Source organism: Pseudorasbora parva, chromosome 2 (assembly GCF_024679245.1).
Source record: "Pseudorasbora parva isolate DD20220531a chromosome 2, ASM2467924v1, whole genome shotgun sequence".
Taxonomy (NCBI): Eukaryota; Metazoa; Chordata; class Actinopteri; order Cypriniformes; family Gobionidae; genus Pseudorasbora; species Pseudorasbora parva.
The window spans coordinates 19,629,635-19,635,001 of NC_090173.1; the positions used below are offsets into that span (position 1 = coordinate 19,629,635).

The following is a 5,367-nucleotide window of genomic DNA, read 5'->3' on the forward strand; positions in this document are numbered from 1 at the left end:
CCTGTCCTGTTTAAATCATTTCCCCTGAAAAACGTCTCTGTGACTGACGGCTAAAGAGCTAAAATTATTATATAATTATGTTTTTCAGTTTGCCCCAGAGCAAATATTTAGCTGGGCTCTTTCTAATTTTGAAACTGTCACCCACCACTGGGATTTCCTAATAACTTTCCCTGCTCTTTTTCCTGACCAATTTTGTACGAGATTACTTGTGATTGCATCTGATGGCTTCCTCCTTTGTCTTTTTCTGGCCATCCCAAACACCTCTCTTTCCATTATCCACCTTGTTCTTTTGAAGCACCCTCTTCTCACTACGAAAGTGGCACATTATCACAGCTTCAGCGGGACGAATCCCAAATGCGTCAGTGTGTGCTCCATATTAACTGCTCCCAACAGTAATTACTGAAAGCTGTCATTGCCTGCTATCCAAGATCTCTCAGTTCACCTCTCAACGGAATTCAATTTCTAGTCGCTTTAACATTCCAGCACAACGACTTTAACGGGAAACACTCTCCGTCTGCCGTGAGAGGTGATTGATCTCTGTAGCACCTGCGAGTCGAAAAGCACACCGCGACATACTGCAGAAACAACATCTTTAACCTACAATAGGGGGAGGTTTCGTTCACACTTGTGAAAGAAAACTTTACAATTTCAACAAGCATCCAACCTGTGGGTGCACCGGAAAGGCACTTTCAGGATGATTCATAACACAAACACACTTAGCATTCGCACAAATCCTGCTATTAAAACACGGAAAGCACACATTAACAGGTGCGCAACTTCAAAAATCCCATCTGAAGAGTGTCTACATGCAGAAGTGAAGGTGATCAGTTACCTGCTTTGGCAAACCACATCCAGCCCGGACGCCCGACAGCACATTTTCTCCTCCGTGACTCGTCCTGATTTTTTTTCTTCTTCTTCTTTTTCTTCCCCCGTCCCCCCCTCCTTCTTTCTCTCTCTCCCTCTCTCTCTCTCTCTCGTGGCTCTTGTTTGATTCTATTTCAGTGTAGACAGAACAGCCCACTGTGACAGTGGCATGGTCTCTAGCAGTTTGGCAGAAGGTCACATCATCTTCCGTGAGGGGAGGGTGGGACGGATTGAGGGAGGGAGGATGGGGGGAGAGAGGAGGTGGCGTGGAGCGATGGAGGCAGAGCGGATGCCAGAGGAGAAATGAGAGGCAGGAGACGGCTGTCCACAAGTGTCCTGGTGCAGACGCACATAGAGCTCCTTGTCCGGGAACGGTCACTGGTTAGGTGGACACATGTGTCTCAGCTTTCATTGGACGGGTCCCAGTCTGTCAGCATCTCATCTGCATCCGAATGAAACGGGGGGAAAAAACATACGGCTTACATATTTATCAATATAAAGCTCAGCTGATTTTCTTTTTTAGAACTTTGTGTCAAAAAGAACCGGTAAAATAGCATTTGGAATGTCCTGTTGTTCCAAATGAACAAAAAGAGCAAAGCAACAACCTATTCCATGTATTTTCAGACTCTCATTACTGTCCAAAGAACATATTGTAACCGTTCATTTACCTTGATAACTTGTGTCGGCCTCATTTTTCCAGGGTGGTCCTCGTTCCAGTAAAAGACACCATGGATTACTCCAAAAGCTGGCAGTTGGAAGGGCACACAGGTGGCACAGGCCGACAGGTGGAGCTTCTTGTTTTAGCAGGCTGTTGATTGCTGGCCAACAGATATTTGAGCTTCCTATTTCCTTGAGTTTGTATTTATCTTCTTGTCTTCCGTAGTTGAAGGTGCCTCGTTTCCCCCGACCCCTGATGTTTTGAGTGGATGTGCTCAGCTGTGGCTGTAGAGTGCAGTTGCAGTTCTCAGATTACTGTAGTTGTAATCCCGGCTCCTTCTGCACTCCATTTCAGAGGCAGGACTTGTGAGCCGTAATCATTATGTGGTAAGGATTTATTCTAACTCTCTCTCTCTCTCTCTCTCTCTCTCTCTCTCTCTCTCTCTCTCTCTCTCTCTCTCTCTCTCTCTCTCTCTCTCTCTCTCTCCCTTCATATCCATCCTCCCTCCCTCCCTTCTCTCTTCCTCTAAACCATCTTCTCTCTCTCTCTCTCTCTCTCTCTCTCTCTCTCTCTCTCTCTCTCTCTCTCTCTCTCTTTCTCTCTCTCTCTGTTTAAATAACTCTTCTTAAACAGATGGCTTCCATGATTGTGAGCCATTTCTACTCATATTCTTTGAAGTCCAGACATAATATTGGTAGCAATTTCATACTCAGAGAATGCAATACTTTCGGCAATCGCTACAAATTTTACTTTCATAATCTTGTTTATAACCGTATACTTCTTTGTACAGCATATAGTTTGGGTTTCACTACCAATAGCTGCTGTAGCCCTAATAGAAGTTTCTCAGGAGGTGGATTTATCTTGCTGGGCTCAGTATTAAGCAGTTTGAGAAATTTTAGTTTGAATTATGCAAATACACTTATACACACGTGCTAGCAATCATCATCTATTCTTCGGTTCAAGAGTTTGGGGTAAGTACTATATATATATATATAATATATAATATACAGTTACAGAAAAAATAAACACTGTTCTTTTGAACTTTCTATTAATCTAAGAATCCTGAAAAAAAAATGTATCATGTTTCCGGCAGAAATATTAAGCAGTTTGTAAGAGGATCAGCTATGATTTCTGAAGGATCATGTAACACTTGCTGCTGAAAATTCAGATTTGCCATCACATGAATAAATTACATTTTTAAATAAAAATAGAAAAGTTATTTTTTGTAATAAACGTTTTTTTCACAATACTACAGTTTACACTGTATTTTTGATCACATAAAGGCAGCCTAAAAATCACACAGACTCCAAAATGAATATTCATTAACTCATGTCATGTCATTTTTAAGCTGTATGACTCCTTCTTCTGTGGATCACAAAAGATGATCTTTTGAAGCATGTTTTTCAGCTGTTTTTACCCATATTATGAAAGTCTAAATGTCTAAAACTAAGCTAAGAAGTAAATCCATGACTCAACTGAAAAACTCCAAGTCTGATCATTTCGAAACAATCAATGCTTGCATATGCTGGCCACATAAAATAGTGACATGAACCAAAAATATGAATTTTCATCAAAGCTAACTGGTTCTTGGACATCACATGAGGTCATGAGATTTGGTCTACACTGTTTGAGCATAGAAAGGACGCTATGACATGAAATAAACGGCTGCTATCAAAGCATTTGAGCCATGATAAAACTCTGAAGCACACAATTCACAATTAATCCACAAAATGTTGTGAGATGTGGGGTTCGTAACTTGGGTAACACTTCATTTTACAGTGTCCTTGTTAGACGTTACTTTCATAATTACTATAAATTGTGCATAATTACATGCAACTAACCCTCAACCAAAGTCTAATCCTAACCCTACACTAAGTACATGTTGTTAATTAATATAGGCCTACTTAAGTATATATATATATATATATATATATATATATATATATATATATATATATATATATATATATATATATATATATATATATATATATATATATATACACATACATACATACACACACACACACACACACACACACACACACACACACACACACACACACACACACACCATGGACATACTACACCCTTTATTGCCAAAAGCAGGTTTTCCAATCACGTCCATGGCCACTGGTGTATAAATCAAGCACCTGCATTCAGACTACAGACTGCTTCTACAAACATTCGTGAAAGAATGGGTCGCTCTCCAGAGCTCAGTGAACTCAAGCGTTGTACCGTGATAGGTTGCCACCTGTGCAATAAGTCATTCGTGAAATTTCCTCACAACTAAATATTCCATCTGTTAGTGGTATTATAACATAGTGAAAGCAATTGGGAACAACAGCAACTCAGCCATGAAGTGGTAGACCATGTAAAATCACAGAGCGGGGTCAGCGCATGCTGAGGTGCACAGAGCGCAGAAGTCGACAACTTTCTGCAGAGTCAATAGCTACAGACCCCCAAACTTTGTGTGATCTTTAAATTAGCTCAAGATCAGTGTGTAGAGAGTTTCATGGAATGGGTTTCCATGGCCGAGCAGCTCATCCAAGCCTAACATCACCAAGTGCAATGCAAAGCGTCGTATGCACTGCAGTAAAGCACACCGCCCCTTGACTCTAGAGCAGTCAGACTGTTCTCTGGAGTGATGAATCACACTTCTCTGTCTGGCAATCCGATGGAGGAGTCTGGGTTTGGCGGTTACCAGGAGAATGGTACTTGCCTGACTGCATTGTGCCAAGTGTAAAGTTTTGTGGAGGAGGGATTATGGTATGGGGTAGTTTTCAGGGGTTGGCCCCTTTGTTCCAGTAAAAGGAACTCTTTATGCTTCAGCATAGCAAGACATTTTGGACAATTGCATTCCCCTTTTTTGTTCCAACATGACTGTGCACCAATGCACAAAGCAAAGTCCATAAAGACAAGGATGAGAAAGTTTGGTGTGGAGGAACTTGACTGGCCTGAGTTCTGACCTCAAAACTGATAGAACACCTTTGGGATGAATTAGAGCAGGAGACTGCGAGCGATCAGTCCCTGTGACTTCACAAATGCGCTTCTAGAAAAACTGTCAAAAATTCCCACAAACACACTCCTGAACCTTGTGGAAAGCCTTCCCAGAAGAGCTGAAGCTGTTATAGCTGCATAGGGTGAGCCAACTCCACATTAAACCCTACAGATTAAGAATGGGATGTCACTGCATTAATAAGTATCCAGTGTAGGCTTAAACTATAGCATACATTTAATAAGTATATGGATAACCTATTTTCTCAATTCCTGTTAATATTGCTTTTATTTTCATTGTTAATTCTTCTAATTGTAAATTAGAATAATAAAAAATAAAGTAAAAGGGTCATTCCTGTTACACAGTGACTTTACCTGTCTTAATTATTTATTTACTCATATTTTCTCTAAAATGAGCCACATATTCATAATAAATGACTTAAATTGTAGATTTAGGTCCTCTTTATCACTTAAAGAGAGAATAGACATTAAAAATACTATTTTGTATTTTACACACCTATTTATTGATGTATGCATTCAATTTCATCATGTAATCAGTGCAAAGTAATCAACTTCCACAAGAAGTAGAAACTATGAAATTATAAATACCTAAAAGATATTTGTAAATTATGTTATAGACTAAGCTAAACTACCACTAATCATACATATAAATCATGTGAAACTATTTTTTTTATATAGAACTATAATGTATGGCGGAATAGCACTTCTGAGAGTACTTCGACTCAGCGCAGTAAAAAGTCCCGGCTGAAACATCCTCCCTAACATCTCCCCCTCCCTCTCTCATTTCTTTCAAGGGGTTGTTGTCCGGGCAATCTGAGCTATCGGCG

General features: G+C 40.1%; 1 protein-coding gene across 2 annotated transcripts in view; it reads right to left on the minus strand.

The window, feature by feature from the left end:
* Window positions 1–1,931, minus strand: part of grin2ca (glutamate receptor, ionotropic, N-methyl D-aspartate 2Ca) — a 110,910-nt gene extending 108,979 nt beyond the window's left edge. Inside the window, exons 1-2 of one of the 2 annotated variants that reach the window (XM_067458479.1) lie at window positions 1,533–1,931; window positions 833–1,306 (exon numbers count right to left, since the gene is read on the minus strand). The gene's annotated coding sequence lies outside the window, so the exon portion shown is untranslated. The other variant, XM_067458488.1, reaches the window with a different exon arrangement.
* Between the last annotated feature and the right edge of the window lie 3,436 nt (window positions 1,932–5,367).